The sequence below is a fragment of the Salmo salar genome, chromosome 20 (genome assembly GCF_965601325.2).
Source record: "Salmo salar chromosome 20, fSalSal1, whole genome shotgun sequence".
Classification (NCBI taxonomy): Eukaryota; Metazoa; Chordata; class Actinopteri; order Salmoniformes; family Salmonidae; genus Salmo; species Salmo salar.
The window spans coordinates 6,791,970-6,816,313 of NC_138310.1; the positions used below are offsets into that span (position 1 = coordinate 6,791,970).

Here is a 24,344-nt window from a genome sequence, read left to right on the forward strand (position 1 = left end):
AGGAAAAGGCCTTCCCCAAACTGTTGCCACAAAGTTGGAACCACAGAATCATCTAGAATGTCATTGTATGCTGTAGCGTTAATATTTCCCTTCAATGGAACTAAGGGGCCTAGCCCAAACCATGAAAAACAGCCCCAGACCATTATTCCTCCTCACCAAACTTTACAGTTGGCACTATGCATTTGGACAGGTAGCGTGCTCCTGGCGTCCACCAAACCCAGATTCGTCCATCGGACTGCCAGATGGTGAAGTGTGATTCATCAATCCAGAGAGCATGTTTCTACTGCTCCAGAGTCCAATGGCGGCAATCTTTACAACACTCCAGCCAACGCTTGACATTGAAAATGGTGATCTTAGGCTAGTGTGCGGCTGCTCAGCCATGGAAACTAATTTTATGAAGCTCCCAACGAACTGTTCTTGTGCTGACGTTACTTCCAGAGGCAGTTTGGAACTCGGCAGTCAGTGTTGCAACCAAGGACAGATTTTTAAGAGCTTCAGCGGTCCTGTTCTGTGAGCTTGTGTGGCCTACCACTTCGCGGCTCAGCCGTTGTTGCGCCTAGACGTTTCCACTTCACGATAACAGCACTTACGGTTGACCGGGGCAGCTTTAGCAAGGCAGAAATTTGACAAGCTGACTTGTTGGAAAGATTGAAAGTCACTGAGCTTTTCAGTACCTTCCATTTTACTACCAATGTGTGTCTATTGAGATTGCTTTACTGTGTGCTCGATTTCATACATCTGTCAGCAACGGGTATGCTGAAATCGCCAAATCCCCTAATTTCTATTCATGACAAAATGTTAATTTCTTTGCCACATTTTTTGCATTATTACTTTAGTGCCTTATTGCAAACAGGATGTATGTTTTGGAATATTTTCATTCAGTACATGCTTCCTTTTCATTCTGTCATTTATGTTCGTATTGTGGAGTAACTACAATGTTGTTGATCAATCCTCAGTTCTCTCCTATCACAGCCATTAAACTCTAACTGTTATAACGTCACCATTGGCCTTATGGTGAAATCCCTGAGCGGTGTCCTTTCTCTCCGGCAACTGAGTTAGGAGTGGGTTAGGACTGGGTTTATTGATACACCATCTAAAGTGTAATAACTGTATCATGCTCAAAGGGGTATTCAGTGTCTTTTTCATCTACCGATAGGTGTCCTTGCGAAGCATTGGAAAACCTCCCTGGTCTTTGTGGTTGAATCTGTGCTTTAAATTCACTGCTCGACTAAGGGACCTTACACATAATTGTGGGGTCAGAGATGGGGTAGTCATTTTAAAATAATTTTAAACACTATTATTGCACACAGAGTGAGTTCATGCAACTTATGTGACTTGTTATTATCTTATTTAGGCTTTCCATAACAAAGGGGTTGAATACTTATTGAATACTTATTAATTTGTAAACATTTCTAAAAACATAATTCCACTTGGATATTATGGGGTATTGTGTGTAAATCAGTGACACAAAATCTCAATTTAATAAATTTTAAATTCAGGCTGTAGCACTACAAAATATGGAAAAAGTCAAGGGGTGTCAATACTTTCTGAAGGCACTGTATATGTGATCGTATACAAATCTAAGCAAGGTTTTAAAATATTTTTTTACTCAAATGTTATATCTGTTAGGACTTCTTGCGGTCAATTTACGGTTTACAAATTATTTGCTGCTGAATCTAGTTGACCATTTCTGGTGTAAATTATTCCCTATATAATGTAAAACACTTTAAGACCTTGTGGAAAGTGCAATTTATATTCAGGTAATTTCATGTTATAGGTTTTTTTCTGAGCTTTTCCAATATGTATGTACATCTAGTAGAAGGAAGCATTTGAAAGCTAGCCTCCTGCACTTAATAGAGAAGTGTGTGTGTAAATTTCTCTCCATCAATCAGCCCTGCAGCGTTTTCATACCAGCCGATCCAGTCTCTGTTAACTTAATCCTACTGTATGAGTTTTCTTATTGTTGCAACAGGTGGGGGTGCTCTAGTTGAATTTAACCCTAAGTGACAGGCAGAGGGATGTATTATTAAGACTGCTTTAGGGCACGGTCTATTCCTGGAGCCTTTAGCTCAAACTTGTAACACTATGTCCTCTTAGTGAACAATGCAGACATACACGGCCATCCCTGTTGTACTGAAAATTGGGTATTTTAACACTGAACCCTGGGAAAAAAAGGCCTCCTTTCTTCTTCTTCTTGTTTTTTCTGTACCAGAGCAGGACATGAAAGTGGAGGTATTAATTATTCAACAGACACCCTTACAAGTAATTGATTTGACGTTGAGTTGGTTCGCATCACTCCTGCACAATCCAGTGAGAAAGGCGTGGAAAAGTCTAAGCTTTCAGTCATGACCTGGAGCATAAAAACTCATCTGCTTATTTTGGGATCTTTCAGTCTCTGTTCCCCTGAAGCATTCAGCCCAAAGGGGGATGGCAAGTCTAAGGCTCAACCGTTTTTAGCAAAGCCCTCCTCTCGACATTACCAGAATGATCGTTCCACAATGGCTGACATTCAGCCGTGATACTCATATTTTACAAGTGCCAGAATGGGCTATTTTGAAGCTGGCTATTGTGAAATGTTTTTTTCTAGTATTAAAATAGCATTACATTTAATTAGTGCAACTAACATTATTGGTTTTAATAGTTGTGTTAAAGGGCCCTGATTAATCAAGTGCTACTCAACTAAGCTACAATGGGTTTCTCATCCCTGATAAAAAAGAATACTGAACCTGTTTTGTTTTGTATGTTGCTCTGTTCCATTCAGTGTTTAGGGAGTCAATGTGTTATTGGCATCTGGACTGATGCATCATTGACTCCCATTCAGATTTTGTGTTATGTTCTACTCTTTAATATCCCTCTATGGCTCGCCCATGAGCCTAGTTTGGTTGAAGTGTAGGTAATGAACACAAGCTGTGCTGGCTACCTGTGTCCATATGGGTCCCAGGAAAGATCCTCCCGACCATCTGTAGCTTCACTGCATTGGCCAGTGGCAAAATCTTCGCCTCGGCTCCTTTCCTGGTTGGCTAGTTTAATGGCTGCTTAATTCAAACTTTTTAATAATTAATCCTAAAGCTTTTCGCGGTTTCTCTTGAATCATCATGTAAACAAAACCAAAGTTCTAGCCAAGACCCAGTTGTAAGCTAACAGTAGACTATATCAGAATGATAGTTCCCTGGTTAGCATGCAACCTAGCATTGTTTACCCCCAACCGGTCAAAAATTGTGTCTACACGAGTGAGTAGACAATGGATTCTGTAGTGTTCTTCATACTGTATAAACACATGACAAAAGCAGAGGTAAGAAAGCCAATAAAGGCCTATTTTTTTTTTACTGGAAATTAAACTCATCTTGATCGTCATCTCATCTCTTTCAGTGTCGATCTTAGCATGTAGCTGTGACAGTCATTGATCAACAAGCAATTTTTCATGCTGAACAATCCAGGCAATATTAGTAGTCTAGTCAAACTGCGCACTGCTCTGCTTCGCGTTGGTCGGTCAGCTAAGTTGAAAATAGTTTTTTTTTCTGGAATAAAGTAGTCTAAGCAATCGCTTGAGACATGACTCATCTGGCTATACAGTGCATTCGGAAAGTATTCAGACCCCTTGACTTTTTCCACATTTTGTTATGTTACAGCCTTATTCTAAAATGGATTAAAAAAAATAATAATTCCCTCATCAATCTACACACAATACCCCATAATGACAAAGCAAAACCAGAAATGCCTTATTTACATAAGTATTTGGACCCTTTGCTATGAGACTCGAAATTGCAATGTAACACGTTATGTTGGCTGACAATTATAAGCATAGCTTATAATTACAGCAGTATGTACCGATGTTAGCTAGCTACCTAACGTTAGTTGGCTACTAATACATCGAACTTGCCAGTATATTAACTATATGCTATCTAACTAACTACCCAATGTTTATTCACTTGATTATTCCCGTCAAATTCACTCTGGCGATCTACTCAGATTTCAGAGCACTCTCGTCTGAGTGTACCTGTGCCAGAGTGCAGAATAACTGATGAATTTACGAACGCTCAACACCAGTTGAATATGGCTGGTGTCAGTAAGCAAAATTAAATTGTTGCAAGCAGCACAGTTACAGTCACCAACTCTCTGGATAACATGAAAACAGCCTAACCAGCTCTGGTAGGGCGATCAAAATGACCGGAGTGAGGTGTTCTCTCATTTGTGTCTGGAAGTAGCTAACAAGCTAGCCAATGTTAGCCAGCTAGCTTGGGTGCTTGACTGCCGTTGTGAGGTCAGAACGCTCGGATCAACCCTACTCCTCGACCAAAGCATCCAGTGTGTCTGAAAAGGATATTCATATGCTAGGTAAGATATACAAAACCTTGCAGCGATCCTATCCAACTGACAATCTCCTACAAAAAAGTGTTGGAACGTAACTAACGAATTAGGGTTAATGAAAATGTACGCTTAACCCAGTATAAACTAATGTATAGAATTTATTATACAGAAGACAAAATTCACAAATTGTAAAGCACAACGGCAGACTCATGTCTTAAGTGTAAAACTAACAATGACTTAATATTCCATGCATATGAGGGTGCAGTGAGATCTGATGGGTTGGATGATACTTTTCTAGGCAATCATCTTGAAAAAACATATACTTAAAATTCTGGAAATCAACCAATCCTCCATCATTAACACAATGGAAAGGTTTAATGCGTTATTATCTAAATGTTGAAAGTGTGTGGGTGACATAGAGAAACAAAATTGTGCAGTTTGAGGCCATGTGACGGAGACATTCAGGGGCTGGAGATGGGGGTGTGAGCAGGTGGGTCTGGGCAGGTGTGATGTCGCTGGATGTTTGTAGACCCAGAGTCTCTTTTTCAAGGGAGACCTGGCCAAGAAGGCAGCAACAATCAATACATTACATAATTAAAACATACAACAACATGATCCAGCCTAAAAAAAGGATTTACACTCCTCCGTAACAGAGTCTCCCATCAATATTTTAAATTAATTCAGTGGCACTAACATATCTAGATGAAGCATGGATTGTAGATTATTCCAAGCGTCTGGTGCGCAAGAAGAGAAGGCAGTCTTGCCTAATACTGTGAATGTACTGGGGACTTTAAGTAGCAACCACCTACCAGACCAGGTATGGTAACTGCTGGTGGTGAAGGAGACCAGACTACAGAGGTAAAGAGGGAGTTTACCCAAAAGGGCTTTGTAGATGAACACGTACAAATGTATCTTTCTGCGCATATAAAGTGAGGTCCAACCTACCATTTGGTACAATGTGCAATGGTGGGTGAGTAACTTGGCATTTGTAATAAAGCGCAAGGATGCATGATAAACAGAGTCCAGTCTCTTTAAGACGGAGAAGGTTGCATGCATATACAACAAGTCCCCATAATCAATTACAGAGAGAGTGGCCTGAACAAACTTCTTTCTAGCCATACGCGGGAAGCAAGCCTTATTACGGAAATAAAAACCCAATTTCAATTTAAACTTTGTCACAAGATTGTCCACATGAACTTTTAAGGACAACTTGTCATCCAACCAAATACCTAGGTATTTGTAGGATTACACTTTTTCAATGGATAAGCCACCAGATGTGACGATGCTAACATTCTCTGGCAGAGTTCTACCTCTGGTAAAGGTAATGAATTTAGTTTTTTGTATATCAAAGACCAGTTTTAGACCATAAAGGGTGGCCTGCAGTGACCGATAAGCAGTCTGGAGCTCTTCAACAGCCTGAACCAGAGAAGGAGCACATGAATATATAACTGTATCATCTGCATATAGATGTAACTTTGCTGGTTGCATCCCATTTCCCAAATCATTAATACAAATTGAGAACAACACAGGAGCTAAAATGGAACCCTGGGGCACACCTCTATTAATCTCAAGAAAGCGAGACTTGTGATGGATAGTATATACACATTGTTTTCTGTCAGAAAGATGGTTCCTAAACCAATTTACTGCCCCTTCACTGAGGCCAATGTTTCTGAGTCTAGCTAGCAACAATTCATGGTCAACTGAATCAAAGGCCTTTGATAAATCCACAAACAGCACAATGTTGCTTTTTATCAAGTCCATTAATTATGTTGTTTGCCACTGCCATAGCTGCAGTTGTGGTGCTGTGCCCCGATCTAAAGCCAGACTGAACCCCGCTCAATATGTTATTTTCAATTAAGACGTTTTTTAACTGTGAGTTCACTAGGGATTCATAGACTTTGGCCAGGATGGTGAGTTTGGAGATAAGACGATAGTTATTAGCCTCTGAGGGATCTCCACCCTTTAGCAGTGGGAGGACATGAGCTGATTTCCAAATGCTGGGTATGGAATTGGTCAAGAGACTCAAGTTGAAAATGTGAGCCACAGGTTCAGTAGTAATACCAGCTGCTATCTTTAAGAGGTAGGGGTTCAGGTTGTCTGGACCTGCAGACATTTTAGTGTCTATTGCCTTTAGTGCTTTATAGACCTCAGTATAAGAAACAGGCTCAAAATTAAAAAGGTTCACATGAGGGCCTATATCATAGTTGACTGTAACATAGCTTACATTAGAGGCCTGGGCCCCACCATTATCAATAACTGAACCAGCAGATATGAAGTGCTTGTTAAAAACCCCTACAATATGGGCTTTAACCTTCACTTCATTAGAATCCGTCATTAAATGGTCAGGAAGGCCAGAGGATACATTAGAACCCGGCACTGATTTGATTAGCTTCCAGAACTTGGTAGGGTTGTTTAGGTTCTCTGTGACTGCATTTAAATAGTAATCTGATTTGGACTTCCTGATCAATCCTGTGCATTTGTTTCGTAGCGCTCTGAAGGAGGCCCAGTCAACAAGAGCATTTGTATGTCTAGCTTGAGCCCAAGATATATTTATCTTTTATTATGCTGATGAAGCTCATGAGCTGGGCCTTTCTGAGCTGGATCTGTCTGATTGCACACTACTCACACTGCACGGTCGATCAATCAAATTCTTTCAATCAAATGTATTTATAAAGCCCTTTTTACATACGCCGGTGTCACAAAGAGATATATAGAAACCCAGCCTAAAACCCCAAACAGCAAGCAATGCAGATGTGGGAGAACAAGGGTGAAATCCAACGTTGCGCTATATATTCATTGGCTATGTCAAAGCAACATTTTTTAAAGATAAATATTGATACAGTGGGGGGAAAAAGTATTTGATCCCCTGCTGATTTTGTACGTTTGCCCACTGACAAAGAAAGGATCAGTCTATAATTTTAATGGTAGGTTTATTTGAACAGTGAGAGACAGAATAACAACAAAAATATCCAGAAAAACGCATGTCAAAAATGTTATAAATTGATTTGCTTTTTAATGAGGGAAATAAGTATTTGACCCCCTCTCAGATTTGACGGTACATGGCCCCGTCCATCGTCCCTTTGATGCGGTGAAGTTGTCCTGTCCCCTTAGCAGAAAAACACCCCCAAAGCATAATGTTTCCACCTCCATGTTTGACGGTGGAGATGGTGTTCTTGGGGTCATAGGCAGCATTCCTCCTCCTCCAAACACGGCGAGTTGAGTTGATGTCAAAGAGCTCCATTTTGGTCTCATCTGACCACAACACTTTTACCAGTTGTCCTCTGAGTCATTCAGATGTTCATTGGCAAACTTCAGACGGGCATGTATATGTATTCTTGAGCAGGGGGACCTTGCGGGCGCTGCACGATTTCAGTCCTTCACGGCGTAGTGTGTTACCAATTGTTTTCTTGGTGACTATGGTCCCAGCTGACTTGAGATACTTGACAAGATCCTCCCGTGTAGTTCTGGGCTGATTCCTCACCGTTCTCATGATAATTGCAACCCCACGAGGTGAGATCTTGCATGGGGCCCCAGGCCGAGGGATATTGACAGTTCTTTTGTGTTTCTTCCATTTGCGAATAATCGCACCAAATGTTGTCACCTTCTCACCAAGCTGCTTGGCGACGGTCTTGTAGCCCATTCCAGCCTTGTGTAGGTCTACAATCTTGTCCCTGACATCCTTGGAGAGCTCTTTGGTCTTGGCCATGGTGGAGAGTTTGGAATCTGATTGATTGATTGCTTCTGTGGACAGATGTCTTTTTTTACAGGTAGCAAGCTGCGGTTAGGAGCACTCCCTTTAAGAGTGTGCTCCTAATCTCAGCTCGTTACCTGTATAAAAGACACCTGGGAGCCAGAAATCTTGTGTTGTGGACAGATGAGACCAAAATGGAGCTCTTTGACATCAACTCAACTCGGCGTGTTTGGAGGAGGAGGAATGCTGCCTATGACCCCAAGAACACCATCTCCACCGTCAAACATGGAGGTGGAAACATTATGCTTTGGGGGTGTTTTTCTGCTAAGGGGACAGGACAACTTCACCGCATCAAAGGGACGATGGACGGGGCCATGTACCGTCAAATCTGAGAGGGGGTCAAATACTTATTTCCCTCATTAAAATGCAAGTCAATTTATAACATTTTTGACATGCGTTTTTCTGGATATTTTTGTTGTTATTCTGTCTCTCACTGTTCAAATAAACCTACCATTAAAATTATAGACTGATCCTTTCTTTGTCAGTGGGCAAACGTACAAAATCAGCAGGGGATCAAATACTTTTTCCCCCCCACTGTACATTACTAGCTCAAACACTTTGAATCTGCAAAAATTACATGAATTAGTGGGTGATAGGTATTTCAGATCAAAAGTTGGTGGATAAAAAGCAAACATTGGCTCCCTTATCTGATAGTAGGGTGGTAGATGCACATTTTCCCTTATGGCTCAGCTCAGGTGCCTACATACACCATAGACATATACATGTACATCATTTACACACACACACACACACATTATGTTCTTCTATCTTAAAATGTATTTCCATTCAAAATCCTATTTTCCCTTACCCTGACCTTAACCTTAACACGTAAACCAAACCCTAAACATAACCACTTACCATAACTTTAATTGAAACCCTAAACCTAACCCCTAATGTCCCCACGGGGGATATGTCCCCACGAAATGTCCCAACGAGGTATAGTTTTTCTTGTTTTACTATCCTTGTGGGGAATTTTAGGTCTCCACAAGGATAGAAAAGCCAACCTATGCATGCATTCAGAGAGAGAGTGGTCAGCTCAGACCGATCCAGCTCAGAAAGGCCCATCTCATGAGCTCCATCAGCATAATATTTGAATTTAGAATGGAAAATGAATGTGTTTATGCAACAAACATTAGTGCATCGAATCGCATTGATTCGTTCCTCTAATCAAACCGAATCTCTTCAAACTAAAATGAACGTATCAGAGCCCATGTATCTCCTGATATGAATTGTAACTCAGTAAAATCTTGTTGACGTATCAAATTGTCTTGAAAGGGAAAGATGCACATCCCTAATAAATAGTTATGGTTTAGTAGGTTGAGTCTAGTGACGCTTCTGCAAGGCTGCCTCTTGTGGCAGTGGAAAAAGACAAACTCACGAGTTGTTGGTAAGTTCTTTTTGGCTACCGTAGATCTCTATTTCTCTTTCAGATGTGGATATTCTACAGATGGACGTAAGTATATAAATGAGTATTATTGTTCAATAATAGAGCATTTAAGATTTAAATGGTGAGATTCATTGTGGTTATATTGGCATTGCCAAAAGAGGAAGGTATTATGTACAGTTGAAGTCGGAAGTTTACATACACCTTAGCTAAATACCTTTAAACTCAGTTTTTCACAATTCCTGACATTTAATCCTAGTAAAAATCCCCTGTCTTAGGTCAGTTAGGATCACCACTTTATTTTAAGAATGTGAAATGTCAGAATAATAGTAGAGAGAATGATTTATTTCAGCTTTTATTTCTTTCATCACATTCCCAGTGGGTCATACGTTTACATACCCTCAATTAGTATTTGGTAGCATTGCTTTTAAATTGTTTAACTTGGGTCAAACGTTTTGGGTAGCCTTCCACAAGCTTCCCACAATAAGTTGGATGAATTTTGGCCCATTCCTCCTGACAGAGCCAGTGTAACTGAGTCAGGTTTGTAGGCCTCCTTGCTCGCGCACACACTTTTTCAGTTCTGTCCACAAATGTTCTATGGGATTGAGGTCAGGGCTTTGTGATGGCCACTCCAATACCTTGATTTTGTTGTCCTTAAGCCATTGTGCCACAACTTTGGAAGTATTCTTGGGGTCATTGTCCATTTGGAAGACCCATTTGCGACCAAGCTTTAACTTCCTGACTGATGTCTTGAGATGTTGCTTCAATATATCCACATAATTGTCCTCCCTCATGATGCCATCTATTTTGTCCCCATGTGCAGTTGCAAACCGTAGTCTGTCTTTTTTATGCCGGTTTTGGAGCAGTGGCTTCTTCCTTGCTGAGCGCCCTTTCAGGTTACGTCGATATAGGACACGTTTTACTGTGGATATAGATACCTTGCTGATTTCTTTTGATTTTCCCATGATGTCAAGCAATGAGGCACTGAGTTTGAAGGTAGGCCTTGAAATGCATCCACAGGTACACCTCCAATTGTCTCAAATGATGTCAATTAGTCTATCAGAAGCTTCTAAAGCCATGACATCATTTTCTAGAATTTTCGAAGCTGTTTAAAGGCACTGTCAACTTAATGTATGTACGCTTCTGACCCACTGGAATTGTGATACAGTGAATTAATTATAAGTGAAATAATCTGTCTGTAAACAATTGTTGGAAAAATTACTTGTGTCATGCACAAAGTAGATGTCTTAACCGACTTGCCAAAACTACAGTTTGTTAACAAGAAATTTGTGGAGTGGTTGAAAAGCGAGTTTTAATGACTCCAACCTAAGTGTATGTACACTTCCGACTTCAACTGTATGTGCTTTTGCCACATTATATTCAAATGTTTATTACTACAAAGTTCAAATTAACACTCCCTTTAATAATAAACACTCCCTTTCATAGAAAAATTCCCTTTAATAGTTTTACATCATTAAAGAAATTAAATACATTTTCAGCTATGGTTTTGCGCTAACCTTTCAATTGAACTTGTCTGTTTATCAATGAAAGATACGCAACAAAGTTTTTCAGCAATTTTTACAATGATACATCGCCGACCCAGAATACAATGGGTTTTTAACATCTTAATTGAAAACTAATGCAATCAGCATGTTCTTCAAAAGGGAGAATTAGGATTGTCATTGATGGGAATGGATTCTGAAATTAATTAGCTCTTCTAATTCTCTGGACAGCAGACGGTACAGTGTGAGTGGAACAAGGGGGGACAGCACCAGTGGAGGAACCCATGTGAGCACGGGGAAGAGGGAGAGACTGGGAGAAACAGTTGCCCTGGTCTCTCAGATAGGAACTTGGAGGCCTCTGTAGTGCAAGCGTTCTTGTTAAATTCTACAATGCACTTAACCTTATTGCCTCTAGATAGTACCAAGCTGTAGAAAATGATTTTAAATGAGATTGCGTCCAGTGCGAGTGGCCTTGGTTAAAAGTGTCAGTTTTAGGGAAAAATATGTAGCTAAGTGGTTTACAAATATATAAATTTTTTACAGGCTTTGCCTGTCCAAGGCCTAAGGAATGCAACAGCCACAAAGGTCCTTCGCGCTGTAGGCAGTATGGTCTTTTTTACGTGCAGAGAATGCAGGATCTTTTTCTTTGACGAACCTTTACCACAGAAACCGTGTGTCTCTGCGTATGTGTTTGCATACGTGTGCACGGATTGACGTGCGTCTTTAGTGGCCTGCTATTTTGGTCTGTTCTAGCCAGCCAGCCCATCTTACTGTATGTGGGCCAGTCAACCATGGTGGTTCAAGTAGATGGAGAGACTGACAAGAGCGGTGACAGAGCAGCAAATGGAGAAAGGCGCCATGGTGGCAGAGCTTTAAAGCACATCATAAAATGATTGGTTGAAAAGCTGGACAGACTCCCCAGACAGCCTCTCTTAAGAAAGTGGAGCGGGTTGGAGAGAGGGAATAAAAGTTGCAGGGAATCTATCATGTCCTGTCCAAATGTTAGTCTGCGCCGCCTGCCCGCTGCCTCCCGTTGGACTGAGGAGAGGGGCAAGGTTATTTTCTGCAACTCCCTGAACTTGTCAGAACATATACAGCTTTGACTGTCTGTCTGTACCAAGAGAATGCTGTCTCTGAGGAATATTAGATTAATCTGTCACTGTATGCCTATGCTCTGATTTAGATGACTTGGCTCAAAGAGCACATGAATTCCATGTCTCTCTATACTGTAGTAACAGACTCTTTGTACGTTTGTCTTATGCTAATATAATTCCTTACATGTGTAACAGGTAATCCTCATACATGATAATTACTAGCCAGACATTGCAAACAGAAAAAGAAAGGGAGTGATTGAACGCTTACTTCAAAGCCAAACCTGTACAGGCACAGTGTTACACAGTACTTAAAACTATCCAAAACTCACAAAGTATTACCTTCATTGAAACTAACCTCCAATACACCATTAGCGGTAATAACATCAGCATACAGTGCATTCGGAAAGTATCCAGATCCCTTGCCTTTTTCCACATATTGTTACGTTACAGCCTTATTCTAAAATATATTAAATGTAAAAAATCTTCATCACTTGACGCACAATACCGCATAATGACAAATGAAATTATTAAAATTTAAAAACAGAACCTTATTTACATAAGTATTCAGACCCTTGGCCATGAGACTCAAATTGAGCTCAGGTGTGTCCTGTTTCCATTGACCATCTTCCAGATGTTTCTACACCTTGATTGGAGTCCACCTGTGGTAAATTCAATTGATTGGACATGATTTGGAAAGGCGCACACCTGTCTATATAACGTCCCACAGTTGACAGTGCATGTCAGAGCAAAAACCAAGCCATGAGGTATAAGCAATTATCCGTAGAGACAGGATTGTGTCAAAGCACAGATCTGGGGAAGGGTACCAAAAAAAATATCTGCAGCATTGAAGGTCCCCAAGAACACAGTGGCCTCCATCATTCTTAAATGGAAGCTGTTTAGAACCATCAAGACTCTTCCTAGAGCTGGCCGCCGGCCAAACTGAGCAATCGGGGGAGAAGGGCCTTGGTCAGGGAAGGGACCAAGAACCCGATGTTCACTCTGACAGAGCTCCAGAGTTCCTCTGTGGAGATGGGAGAACCTTCCAGAAGGACAACCATCTCTGCAGGACTCCACTAATCAGGCCTTTATGGTAGACTGGCCATACGGAAGCCACGCCTCAGTAAAAGGCACATGACGGTCTGCTTGGAGTTTGACAAAAAACACCTAAAGACTCTGACCATGATGAAACCTTGATTGAACTCTTTGGCCTGAATGCCAAGCGTCACGTCTTGAGGAAACCTGGCACCATCCCAACAGTGAAGCATGGTGGTGGCAGTATCATGCTGTGGGGATGTTTTTCAGCAGCAAGGACTGGGAGACTAGTCAGGATCGAGGGAAAGATGAACAAAGCAAAGTACAGAGAGATCCTTGATGAAAACTTGCTCCAGAGCACTCAGGACCTCCAGACTAGGGCGAAGGTTCACCTTCTAACAGGACACAGCCAAGACAACGCAGGAGTGGCTCAGCCAGAGCCCGGACTTGAACTTGATCGAACATCTCTGGAGAGACCTGAAAATAGCTGTGCAGCAACACTCCCCATCCAAGCTTGTAGAGTCATACCTAAGAAGACTCAAGGCTGTAATCACTGCCAAAGTTGTTTCAACAAAGTACTGAGTAAAGGGTCTGAATACTTATGTAAATGTGATAGTGCTTTTTTGTTGTTGACATTTGCAAACATTTCTAAAAACATGTTTTTGCTTTGTCATTATGGGGTATTGTGTGTAGATTGATGAATAAAAAAAAACAATTTAATACATTTTAGAATAAGGCTGTAACGTAACAAGCATTTTGTGGAATAAATCAAGGGGTCTGAATACTTTCCGAATGCACTGTATATGCAGCAACTAACACAGCTATAATTCAAGAACGTAACGTTACATTTGCTAGACCGTGATCTCAACAATTAAGAGTTTGAAGCAAACCCCGGATCAGCAAACACCAAGGGAGTATCACATGAGGAGTGCTGAGAGAAACAAGGACAGTGGAGTGAAACGTTTGGAGAGATGAGAAATCAAACATAAGCCTGAAATACTGCTACTCTCTGTATGTGTGAGTGCGTGCGCAGGAATACCTCCTAGGATGGGGGCAGCGAGAATAGAATAGATTATGTGTGGACTAGATGTACTACGCATGAAGAATTACAACGCAGGAGATTATATAACAAGACAAATATCCCCGTTATTGCTCCAGATTCAAAATGTTGGAAGATTGTCTTGTGTTCTCTTTTTATCGGACTTGGAATTGGGGTCTCCGGTAATTCAGAAGGCTCCCGATCCTTAATCAGACTGGTAGCTGGTCAAGACCTTCTCCTTCGGGGACCATGTTTAACCCACACTGTAAATCTGTATCCTAAATGGCACCCTATTCCCTTTTATAGTGCACTACTCATTAAGACATCATAAATGATCTATAAATACATATTTTCTGTGATGGCTCTTATTGTAAGCCATCTAAATGACTTCACAATTCATATGCATGTGTATAGTATAGAGCCCATGAGAATCAAATGAATTATTCTCATTTACTCTTTTAAGCCGCATTTAAAAGGAGTGTTTCGTGCCAAGGGAGCCATGGGGAGACGTATTAGTCTCCATGCTGTAGGAGGGGAGCTTAAGTTAAATAGGATCGTAAGTGAGAATTTGTGTAAATATGTACAAGATTAGGCTAACGCTCATGTTAGCATCCAAAAACACACAAAGCATTACCTTGACTGAGAAGTCATTTAGAACTAACTTCCAAGACACCATTAGCGATAATAACAACATCATCGAACAGATATGCAATAATTAACAGGGCTATAATTCAGGAACGTGATGTTACATTAGTTAGACCACGATCTCGACCAGAGAGAAATTACATTTGTAATCGTGGACTTGTAATGGTACCAGAAACATCTCTTTGCAGGGTCATGTAGCTTATGTTGTTCTAACCTTCAACCAGACCACAATGCCTCAGTATGATCGTTATGTAATACTATGTCTTTTTTCCCCTATACAAAGTCTCAAATCCCAAGATGGCTAATGTACACCAATGCTATTTTTTGCTTTTTCCATCCGTAGCCTGAGGCAAGGACACATTCCTCTCATCATTGGTCAGAGGATGGTGAAGTGTTAATTGATGCATGGTCTCGCCATGTGGTACCTGGACCAGAGAGAGGGTGCCCACTGGCAGGGGCTGTCGTTCAGCACAGCAACAAGGGACATGCATCCCTCACACGTGCACACGCACGTGTAATGCATACAATCAATCACTCACTCACACACAAACACATGTATGTAATGCATACACTCTCTCACACACACACACACACACCGCACACACACCCTCTGTGTGGGGTGGGCCAACTCATGCCCCTGCCGCTGGACAGATTCAGGACACCTCAGGTTCATTAGTCAAAGCAAAATAGGGTAGGTGCTGCGTGAGAACAACTCTCTCTGCCTGCATCCTCTCCTCTGCCACTGCAGAATCCCCGGGCCTATGCTCTCTAGCTACACTCCTCTCCTTCGGCCTGCTGATTATGCTACTCCAGTTAGACTGGAGAGAGCTACAGCAGATTGACGTTGTCCATGTTACCACATGCACGTCTGGTTTAATATTTCAGTTTATGGATGCAGAGACAGAGCCTCTGAGTTTGATCTAAAACAATTTACTCCAACATTAATGAAAGCAGAGAAACATGCATATTGATGAGGGTATTCTTTGGAATCTGCACATTCCGGATATCCTTGAGGCACATAGTACGAATATTCTGTCGGCAAATATGGCAGATGAATATTCAGTGCTAACATGAAATCTGATAAGCATAAATTGGCTGTGTTCTTTCTTCTTGTGGTCCTCTGAGCGAGGCGGGCCACCCACACACACACACACACACACACACTCTTGTTTTGGTTGTATGTGTGTGCCAGACTCGAAGCAAAGTGACCTGAGCTTCTGTCTCGGAACATCGCTTGTTGTGTGAGATCTTGCTTCGTGCCCTTAAAGGTCAACCATGAGAATGACCCAGTTAGAATTGTTTGACTTGAATGTTCTCAGAAACTGGTCTTTTTTTATTCGTCAAATAATATGACGTAAGCCTGGTCCCAGATCTGTTTGTACCTTAATACCACTCCTTGCCACTTCTCGTCACACCAAACGTAATGGCACAAAAAGGCTGGTACCCAGGCCCATCAGTTGGCCTTCAGTGTGGTAGTATCTGTCAAACCCGAGGGTATATTTCACCCCTTGTGTCAGGCAGCACTCCATGTCCAAACATCAACGGTGTTGTCTGTCAGTGCTATGGTGACAATGTATCTGTTTCTGCCATGTTGTCCTCTCAGTATCAGTCACCAGAATGCCCTCGGAAAATGGCTGACAGAGATGGCCATTAAAGCTGTGTGTGTGCGTGTGTACCCTGAGAGACTGAGATGGGACTTTGGAACAGCCAGCCTCTCCCTCAGCCCCTGTGCAGGCTGTCAGAGGATACAATGGGAGTAATTAACGAGGGCCTCAGTCTCCTCCCTCATCCCTCTCCCCTCTAGCCGTCAATGGGACTGACACAAGACTGGCAGTGCTGGCCCTAGCTGTCAAGGCCCCCAAGGTGAGGGAGACATGAGACAGGCAGGCATCTGTCCGTCGGGGCAGCAGCCCTCACTCCAACCAGAAGTGGCATGTGACAGCTCCACTCCAGAGGCCCATGAAGGACTTGACCACTCTCCTCTCCTCCTTTTCTCTCTCTACTTGAGCACATGGTGGACTCTCATCAAACATACATAATTACCAAAACAGGGTGCAAGTTTTACCCTATCCATCTACAAAGACGGAGAGAAAGCTGGTTAAGTTCTGGTCTGTCTGATGAATCTTGCAATATAAAAATGTGACATCCAGAGAGAATGTATAACATTCGGTTGTAAAACATAGGCTAATAAAATCTAACTTAGGCTTTTTTTATACAAAAGATGAAATTATTCAGAATAAAATATTTAATTAAAACATAATTAGAGAAGCAACTTTTGCAAACTCATTTTTCTTAACACTCATTTGGAAAACTTCTGGTTTAAGGGCTATATCTGAATTTATTTAACCAGGTAAGCTAGTTGAGAACAAGTTCTAATTTACCACTGCGACCTGGCCAAGATAAAGCAAAGCAGTGCGACACAAACAACAACACAGAGTTACACATGGAATAAACAAGCGTACAGTCAATAACACAATAGAGGGAAAAAAAAGAAATTCTATATACAGTGTGTGCAAATGGCATGAGCAGGTAAGGCAATAAATAGGCCATAGTAGCAAAGTAATTACAATTTAGCAAATTAACACTGGAGTGATAGATGAGCAGATGGTGATGTGCAAGTAGAAATACTGGTGTGCAAAAGAGCAGAAAAGTAAATAAATAAGGTAGGTAGATGAGGTAGGTAGATTGGGTGGGCTATTTACAGATGGGCTATGCACAGCTGTAGCGATCGGTTATGTTTAAAGTTAGTGAGGGAAATATAACTCTCCAGCTTCAGCGATTTTTTGCAATTCGTTCCAGTCCAGAATTAGGTTCTGGAGATGGTTGTTTTTTACCCTGGTACTTTTTGACCATGTACACAGGTACAAGATCTGCGTTTGCATGTCTGTACTCAAAGGTTCCGCAGGTGTGGTGAGCTTAGCAGTGTTTTATCCTACATACTCCACAACACCTGCACTTCTAGTGTTAACTGTTTCATTTTGTGGAGCTTGATGCTTGGGTCCATTGTGGACATGAACAACCCTTCCAGCCAATATCAGGCTGTAGGGTGAAGTTGCCCCTAGACCCTGATCTTGGGTATTTTTATTTTATTTTTATTTAACCTTTTATTTAACTAGACAAGTCAGTTAAGAACACATTCTTATTTACAATGATGGCAAACCCGGACATCGCAGTGCCAGTTGTGTGCCGCCCTATAGGACTCTCAATCACGGCCGGATGTGATACAGCCTGGATTCAAACCAGGTACTATAGTGACACCTCGGGAGCCCAAAGTTTGTCATATTCCTCACTAATGGTTAAGGTTAGGATTGATTGTGCAGTTTCACACCTGCCAGAAAAACAAACAGCCAATGGGTTGAGTAGTAGGTCAATGCACTGATCTGGGTGCAGCCCTAAGCGAAGCACTGCATGATACAATAGGAGAATGACAGTTTGCTCAACAAATCTAAAGAGACTACTGTTCTCATAGCTCTTGTCCAGGGCATTAGCGTGTTTTCTTTACTAACCTCTACTTAGAGTAACATGCTAAGGCCCTGGACCAGAGCTACTGTTCTCACAAACCACCATCCTGTGGCCTTTTACAACTTTGTATTTTATTATTATCGGTGTCCATTCTATTTATTTCTCAAAATGGTATAGCAAACTTGCCAACCTTTTGTCTGTCTTCTATCTGAAACTTATAGGCTATGTCTCACTGTTACAGGTCTAGTGTGTGTGTGTGTGTGTGTGTGTGTGTGTGTGTGTGTGTGTGTGTGTGTGTGTGTGTGTGTGTGTGTGTGTGTAGTACAATATATTCTGTTGGAACTCTTGTCAACACAGTGTAGTGTACATCCAGTCAGTCTTTTTTGACACATGAGTGGGTAGCTAGCTAGCTGCACTCCCTCTCTCCTCTCGCTGGCTGTTTTTGAACAGGAGTAAAGAGCAGTCAAGCATCGCAGCTGCTTTCTGGATGTGACACGCTGGCAGCTGCAACATTGTTATCAGACTCCAAAGACATCTGCCACACTATTTGATGGAAATTCCATTTATGAGTGTCTTTTCTTCTCTTCGCCTCCTTTTTTTCCTCTTGATATTTTTCCTTATTGTTTATCCAGGTCCTGTGCTGTCGGGGAGAACAAGATGGGCCCAGTAAAGTATCTTACCGGCTGCAGAGCTGACAGCTGCGTGAGGGGTGCTGCAGTATGTGCCTGGTAGCTTTGATGTACATGGAGCTCTGCCTCCCATCATCTTTGCGCTCCATCAGTCCTCATCATTGTGCTACCGGCTCCATGCACTCCTAGTGCTCCAACTTCCAGACCTCTCTCTCTTTCTGCTTCATCTCTAAACACATGATGTCACCAGCTGGAGGAGCCTTCCTCTTCCAGCTTCCTCTTGGAAACGTTGCTCTCCTAACAGTCCTAGGGCTCAATTCACTCAAGTCCGCATTACGGTACTGTATTCACACTGTAGCTCTCCTCCATCCTTTAGTGTCCACCCTGAGATCGGAAGGTTGGGGTTTGATCGCCGGCAAAGTCAGCCTGGAATCGAACCAGGTACTATAGTGACACCTCGGGAGCCCAAAGTTTGTCATATTCCTCACTAATGGTTAAGGTTAGGATTGGGGAAGGGGAAGCAGTCTGGTTGGTGTGATCATTGACTGAGGCCCTGCGATAGACAGGCATCGTTGTACATCAACCTGCAAAGAAAATAAATAGACTTGGTTTTGGGTACTGGAAAACTCTACTGCTACCATGTAGTCTCCTGTAGAAGTGACACTGTAAACATTGCTGAAGACATGGTGGGCCAGTGACAGACAGTGAGGTGACATAGGGCAGGCTGCAAGCCGCCTCTGTCAGGAACAATGATCATCTGTTTCTCCCCTGGCTGTCGCACCTTATTCTACTCTGTCTACACTTGTGTCTGGGAATGCTTAGTTGCGTAATCACTACAGAGATCAAGGACACTGATTGTACCGCAGCTGGCTCAAGCCTCTGCACCATGAGCCTTCTCTTCATTTGTTGTACAATACCGAGAGACAGGCGCGACAAAAGCCAGAACTCTCGACAGTCCTTAATACAATGTTTTCAGTTTGTTTTGCTAGTTCATTGTGTGTTGATCTGGAAAACTGCTTTTAGTTGTGGGTGGAGAAGGGGCTGTTCATGTCCATCCATTTTGCAGGATTTTTCAAGCGAGAGAGGTTTGGGCGCAGCTGTGCAGCAGCGCTCATAAAGGGGCAATGTTGTTTTTAAAGGACAGTCAAAAGTGACTACTCATTTTTTTGGAGCTTTTCACTGTCTTTTCTGTTCTTTGTCGCAGTGTCCCATGTGGAGTGTCCCAATGCACTAGCCTTAAGATATCTGGTTTTAGGGAACACATGAATGACTGCTGTGCCCAGCTGGTCTATAGCATCAGTGTTTTCCACTTCATAAATTGCCTACACTTCTTTTAATTTAAAGAATATGGAACATTAACAAATATTTCTGCAGAGGCGCACGTTGAATTTACTCTTCCTCTGCCAACAAAATTAGTAACAAACAGAAAATCAGACAACCCCATAGTAGAATAGTTTATGTATTTATGTAGTCGGCTGGTTGTGCATTCTGTGCAAGATAAATATTCCTCTCGAGGCACATTCAAGTTACGAGTGCCAATAGGGGAGAAACGGTCATTCTGACAAGTAGTCAATGCACAACAATTCTTAATGCAATCGTGGGGAAAACTCTTTTGACAGCAGTTTTGATGGCATTTGTTAAGAGGGGGATCCCAGCTTTCCAGTGCCACCGTGTTTATTTCAATCATGGTTTGGGCGCAGCTGTGCAGCAGCGCTCATAAAGGGGCAATGTTGTTTTTAAAGGGCAATGACTGACTTTTCTCGATCTAATAATAATTCCTAATTATCATTTTTAATAATTATTAATACATAATAAAACAGATTGAAGGTTCTAAACGCTAATGATACTTATATGGTATTATTACAGATATTTATATAGGCTTAGAGTGTCCACAATGGAGTAATCAACTGCTGATTACTGTGTAGCAAAGCCAATGTTTAACACCTGCTTCATTCTTCATGCCTAATAAAAGGAAGCTGGTGGAAGTTAGCAGACTCTTGCAGGATTCTTCAAAAAGAAATCTGTAGGTCAGTTGCTAAACAAGTATTTTATAAATAAATGACACTGCAATTTACAGAGTTGCAAACACTTGTTGAAATTTCCTTCAGTAATTTAATTGTCAACAATAATGTTTTCAAATACACTGATCAAAAATATGAAAGCATCATGTAAAGTGTTGGTTTCATGAGCTGAATTAAAAGATCCTAGAAATGTTCGATATGCTCAAAAAACGTATTTTTCAAAAATGTTGTGCACACATTTGTTTACATACCTGTTAGTGAGCATTTCTCCTTTGCCCAGATAATCCATCCACCTGACAGGTGTGGCATATCAAGAAGCTGATTAAACTGCATGATCATAATACAGGTGCACCTTGTGCCGGGGACAATAAAAGGCCACTCTAAAATGTGCAATTTTGTCTCACAACACAATGCCAGAGATGTCTCAAGTTTTGAGGAAGCGTGCAATTGACATGCTGATTGCAGGGATGTCCACCAGAGCTTAGAGAATTTGGCAGTACGTCGAACTGGCCTCACAACCGCAGACCACGTGTAACCATGCCAACCCAAGTCCTCCACATCCGTCTTTTTCACCTGTGGGATCGTCTGAGGCCAGCCACCCAGAAAGCTGATGAAACTGTGGTTTGCCCAAACTAAGAATTTCTGCACAAACTGTCAGAATCCATCTCAGGGAAGCTCATCTGCATGCTCGTCATCCTCACCAGGGTCTTGACCTGACTGCAGTTTGGCTTTGTAACAGACTTCAGTGGGCAAATGCTCACCTTCGATGGCCACTGACACGCTGCAGAAGTGGTGCTCTTCACAGATGAATCCCGGTTTCAGCTGTACCGGGCAGATTGCAGACAGCGTGTATGGCGTCGTGTGGGTGAGCGGTTTGCTGATGTCAACGTTGTGAACAGAGTGCCCCACGGTGGCGGTGGGGTTATGGTATGGTGGCTGCATCATGTTTTGGGTATGCTTGTAGTTGTTAAGGACTGGGGTGTTTTTCAGGATAAAAAATAAACGGAATAGAGCAAGCACAGGCAAAACTCTAGAGGAAAACCCGGTTCAGTCTGCTTTACACCAGACACCTGGTCCCTCAGTCGAGTAGTGAATTTCAAGCACAGATTCAACCACAAAGACCTGGGAGACAAATTCACCTTTCAGCAGGACAATAACCTAAAACACAAGGTAAAATATACGCTGGTTGCTTACCAAGACGACATTGAATATTCCTGAGTGGCCTAGTTAGTTTTGACTTAAATCTGCTTGAAAATCTATGGCAGAACTTGAAAATGGCTGTCTATTAATGATCAACAACCAACTTGACAGAGCTTGAAGAATTTTAAAAAGAATAAAGTGCAAATATTGTACAATCCAGGTGTGCAAAGCTCTTAGAGACTTAACTCAGAAATACTTACAGCTGTAATCGCTACCAAAGGTGATTCTAACATGTATTGACTCAGGGGTGTGAATACTCATGTACATGAGATATTTATGTATTTAGTTATAAAATAAATGTGCAATAAAATCTAAAAACATGTTTTTACTTACCATTATGGATTATTGTGTTTAAAATCTATTTAGTCCATTTTGAAATCAGGCTGTAACACAGCAAAATGTGGATGGAATAAGTCAAGGTGTATGAATACTTTCTGAACGCACTTTAGGTCTAGGCATAGACGATATCCTAAACATCAATACATTTAATTCATACATTTTCAGTCATTTTAATTGTAAAATCATGTCTTTCTACTCAATACCACAACTAGTTACACCAATTTGGGGGTTAAACATATAGATTCAATGGTTGTAAAGATGGGGGAGAGGTCTGGCCGTAATAAAGAGATGCTCTGCTTTTTTGACACCACACTCCAAAAAGCAAGTTCTGCAGGCTCTAGTTTTGTCTAATCTTGATTATTGTCCAGTCGTGTGGTCCAGTGCTGCAAGGAAAGACCTAGTTAAGCTGCAGCTGGCCCAGAACAGAGCGGCACGTTCTGCTCTTCATTGTAATCAGAGGGCTGATATAAATACTATGCATGCCAGTCTCTCTTGGCTAAGAGTTGAGGAAAGACTGACTGCATCACTTCTTCTTTTTATAAGAAACATTGTGTTGAAAATCCCAAGTTGCTTGCATAGTCAACTTACACACAGCTCTGATACACAAACTTACCCCACCAGACATGCCACCAGGGGTCTTTTCACAGTCCCCAAATCCAGAACAAATTCAAGAAAGCATATAGTATTATATAGAGCCCTTATTTAAATAGATAAAGCAATACCTCACGGCACAATGCCCCCCCCCCCCCCCCCCCCCCCCCCCCGTAGCTTGTGTGTATGCATTGATATGTGCCTTTAAAAAATATATATGTTCTGTCCTTGAGCTGTTCTTGTCTATTAATGTTCTGTATTATGTCATTCTGTGTTATGTTTCATGTTCTGTGTGGACCCCAGGAAGAGTAGCTGCTGCTTTTGCAACAGCTAATGGGGTTCCTAATTAAATGCCAAAATACCAAACTCATTAAAGTATTAAAGAATTTAGCTGTGTATTTCGGGTGGCATCAAGGCAGAATGTTCCAGAGGCCACCAAAATGTAATATTTCCCCCGGGGGGCGGCATGCCTCCAGACCCCACTAGACAGTCTAGGACAGATACTTTTTCCCTAAATGGCTGGCTACTCCATGTACTTAAGGAAAACACTAGATTAGTATCACTGACAGTTCTGTATTGTGCTGCTGTATTTCTGACCGTGTTCAGTCAAACTGAGACGAAAGACTGACTGTGTTCTGACGAGCTGTTTCGCCTGTGTGTGCCATCGTAGTGTGTGTGGGCGTGCTGTGCTGTGGCGGTTTCGACCAGGGGAGAATAGTGATGAAATTGTGTTGCGTCTCCACTTCTGCATATAATCAGCTGGAGGGATTTTAGCAAACCCCTCATTTGCAGGTTAGCATTTTTCCGTCATGAATCTTGTTATGGAGGCAGCTCTGCAGAGTGGTAACTAGCTGGCACAGCCAGAAAGTAATAAAATCAGGTGTTAAACCTCACCTTAACCACACTGCTAATCCTAATGCCTAACCAAAACCTTAAAGTAAGACCAAAAAGGTCATTTTTGTTTTCCAAAATGTGTTCAATATAGCCAATTTTGACTTTGCAGCTGGCCTATCGAAGAAGAAATCTCTGTTCTCCCACTCATGACAATAAACGTCAACCTGCTCCACTCTTTGGCTACACCTCCACTCTCTCTACCATTCCTGTCCAAACAACATTCCTGGAGAAACACACAGTCACATACACACATGCACCTTTTTGCTCAACAGAATTTGTATTTTCAACATCAGTTCAAACATCTCACAATATCTGCAGGAATGATCGTGCAAATTATTCTTTTGTAAGTAGATGTAGCTGGCAATTTGAATTTCAAGATAAAGAAACGGTCACTTTAATATTACACACTGTTCTTTCGCCTCTTAGTTTTGTGTCCATTTTATGTGGAGATGA

The 24,344-nt window shown here is 41.7% G+C and overlaps 1 protein-coding gene across 3 annotated transcripts in view; it reads left to right on the plus strand.

Annotated features, from left to right (window-relative positions):
* The window catches only part of LOC106580172 (serine-rich coiled-coil domain-containing protein 1), a 110,006-nt gene that overhangs the window by 80,127 nt on the left and 5,535 nt on the right, over positions 1 to 24,344 (plus strand). The window lies entirely within an intron of this gene.